The following is a 3,531-nucleotide window of genomic DNA, read 5'->3' on the forward strand; positions in this document are numbered from 1 at the left end:
TTTTTTTTTTTTTTTAAGATTTTATTTATTTGACAGAGAGAGACAGCCAGCGAGAGAGGGAACACAGGCAGGGGGAGTGGGAGAGGAAGAAGCAGGCTCCCCACTGAGCAGGGAGCCCGATGCGATGCGGGGCTCGATCCCAGGACCCTGGGACCACGCCCTGGGCTGCAGGCAGACACTTGACGCCTGAGCCCCCCAGGCTCCCCCCTTCCGGCACTTTCAAGATCCTGTTTCCCCATCTTCTGGCCTCTGTGGTTTCTGATCCCAAGTGCTTGTTCGGATCGTCATTCCTCGGTACAGTTTCCGTTGCTACCTAGAGCCTTCCAGATTCTTTTTCTTCGCCTTCAGTGTTAGCAGTGTAACTATGATATGTCAGGCACGGCTTTCCTTGGATTTGCCCTGTTTGGGGGTCACTGCAGTTCTCAGGTCTGTGAGTTGAAGCCTTTCCTCAAATGTAATTTTCTGCCAGTCTTTCTCCAAAAAATTTTTTTCTCTGCTATCATGTTTCTCCTCTTGGGATTTTTTTTTTTAAGATTTTTATTGATTTATTCGACAGAGAGACAGCCAGCGAGGGAACACAAGCAGGGGGAGTGGGAGAGGAAGAAGCAGGCTCATAGCGGAAGAGCCTGATGTGGGGCTTGATCCCATAACGCCGGGATCACGCCCTGAGCCGAAGGCAGACGCTTAACCGCTGTGCCACCCAGGCGCCCCTCCTCTTGGGATTTTAATAACACAACGCTGGATCCTCTCATCCTGTCTCACCGGTCCCCGAGGCATGGACTTGCCCCCAAACTTCCATCTCTTCTCCAGACCAGATGATTTTTGTTGGCCAATCGTCCAGCTCACAGTCTTTCCTTGGATACCTCCTTTCTGCGATTGAACTTGTTAATTTTGGGGGGTTTCGGTGTATTTTTCAGTCCTGAAATTTGCATTTTGTTCTTTTGTATTCTCTCTACTAAGCTGAGATCTTTCCATCTGTTTCCAGTAACTTTACCTTCTGTGACATAGTTGCGGTAATTGCTTTCCACCTGGCTCTGAGTTGGCATCTGCGATTGTCTTTCCCCTTGGAAACTGGTCACGTTTTCACAATTCTTTGCACGGTGAGTAATTCGGGATTGTAAATCGGCACCTTGGCTGCTGTGCTGTCGACTTTGGGTCTGTCATGTTCCTCTGGAGAATGGTAATTGCTGTTCCGGCCGCCGACAGCCTGGCTGGTTCAGACAGGTTCTGCTGGCCTCCAGTGGCCACTTTGAGCTTCGAGTGTTCTTGTGCACGTGGACGTGGACGGGGTGGCAGGGCCTCTGTCCTGAGTTTGTAGCCAGGGAGTGACCATGGAGAAGAGCCGGCACCACCAGGCGCCCATGTGTTGTCAGGACAACACCCAACGCTCTGCCTGATGCCCCCTACTTCTCTCCCTGGGTAGGGCAGGGTTTCAAGGAGACCCTCTGGGGTGGCTGTAGGTGGGGAGGGGGCAAATGCCTCCCCAGGGCAGGGCACACACGTGGCCCAGGGGGCCCCATCCATCCCCAGCAGCCCCCATCCCATAACTGGGTGCCAGACGTCATCCTGGGTGGTGCCCCCATCTCTTTCTGGGTGCCCTCTCCTCCCAGTTCCCCATCCCTTGCTTTTAAACTTTCATGCTGCTTGTACTGGGGACAAATGTGCACCAAAAATGGTCCCAGTGCCCAGTCCTCACCCCCACTTCCTGTCCCAGGCCTGTGCCAGCTCCCCAGGGAGTCCTCTCTAGTCTGATGGCTCCGTGGCCCCCCCATAAGCCTCTCCCACCTGTTCTCCTAGCCCCCACTGATCTGGGGCAGGATAGCAGCTCGGCCACCGGGGGTTTGAACTCAGTTCTGACTTGTCTGTAGTGTCCTGAGTCCTGTGTCCTGTAGGCTAGAACGAAGGGGGTCAGGGTCATGTAGCTGGTGTTTTAGGACCAGGGTTCAGTGCTGGGCAGGATCAGTGTGAGGCTCATCCCAGCCCCTACACGCATGCATGCACGCGCGCACACATATACACACACGCACATACACACGCACATACACACATATGCGCACGCACACACGCACACATACACGCGCACACGCGCACACACACATACACACACGCGCGCACACGTGCACGCACACACACATGCACACACGGTGGGGGGGGTGGGGCTGGCAAGCCAGGCAACGTCCGGGGCCAGAGCCTAGGGGTCAGCTCAAGGTCATGCAGGGTTTCAGGGCAAAGCCTCCTGAGGTGAACAGAATAAACGTGTAAAAAGAGAAAAGGTGATTAATTCATACATAAGATGTAATTTCTTGGACAGTGAGAGAGGACGAGTTTCCCTCCCCAGCTTCCAGGCTATTTCAGGAGATGAGGGTGCCCCTCGCCCGGGTCAGGATGACGCCCAGGGTGCTTACTGTGCTCCCCATGCCAGGAAGCGGGCCGTGCAGACCCAGGCGGGTTCTGCAGGCGCTCACAAGGTGGGCAGCTGGAGCCCTGACATCGCACGGCGCAGCCCCCGTGGTGAAACCCTCAAGGAGGCCAGCCAGTGACTGCAAAGGGCAGGCTTTGCAGACAAGCCCGAGCTCCGGGGTCCACCCTGCCGGGGGGGTCTGCACCTCCCCCAACCGGGCCATCCATTCCCTCCATGCCCTTGGCCGGGCAGCTGCAGAGCGGGACAGGGTCACTGGAAGGAAAGGCAGCCTGCTCCTTCTTGTCTATCAGAACTGCCCTTAGGGCCATTGTGCAGTCTTAGGGCCAGGTGGCTGTGTTACCAGAAACAAATGGGTGGGGCCCAGCAGCCAGACTGGCACCGGCAATGCCAGTTTCCTGCAAAATCCTCCAAATTAGCTGGCAGAGAGCCCCCTCCTGGCTGAGGCCAGCATTACACCTCCAGATCCAGGTTTTCATCTCCTGTCACCGCCCCTGGCAACTTGGCTACATCCCATCATGCCCTCTGAGTGAAGGGCACGGAAGCCCCCGTAAGTGGGACACCCCCCCCAAGCTTCTCCTTGCTATGGCCTGCTCACTCCCTGGGGCATCTGACTTCCCACCTGGGCACTGGGACTCCAAACCAGCCCTCCCGCTGGAGGTACCCAACTGACGAGCCTCCCTCACCCCGAGGGGTCTGAGGCCAGCCTCAGTGATTGACACTGCCGGTGTCTGTTCCACTGCAGGGGAACCAGGACCCTCCCCTGCACCTTGCTACAGGCAGCCGCCCAGAGGGGATGGCCTGAGCACAGGGCGTCCTCCGTGCTGGAGCCCCTCGGTGCACTGAGGACCTTCACCAGCCCCCGCACCCTCAGCCCCCACGTGGGGCTGCCAAGGCAGGTGCCCTCAAGTGAATGCCCTCGGAGGGGCAAGGGACCGTGTTTCAGGGACACTAGAGGAGAGGAGCCACACTTGAACCCACCCAGGTGCTCCCATGGACCCCACTCCACGAGGCAGCAGACCATGCAGGCATCAACTTTAATATGGGGCTGACCTGTTGGGGGGCTGGGAGGTCCTCTTTCTGTTCTTGCTGGGAGGGAGATGTCATCGGGA

The sequence above is a fragment of the Ursus maritimus genome, unplaced genomic scaffold (genome assembly GCF_017311325.1).
Source record: "Ursus maritimus isolate PB19 unplaced genomic scaffold, ASM1731132v1 scaffold_24, whole genome shotgun sequence".
Classification (NCBI taxonomy): domain Eukaryota; kingdom Metazoa; phylum Chordata; class Mammalia; order Carnivora; family Ursidae; genus Ursus; species Ursus maritimus.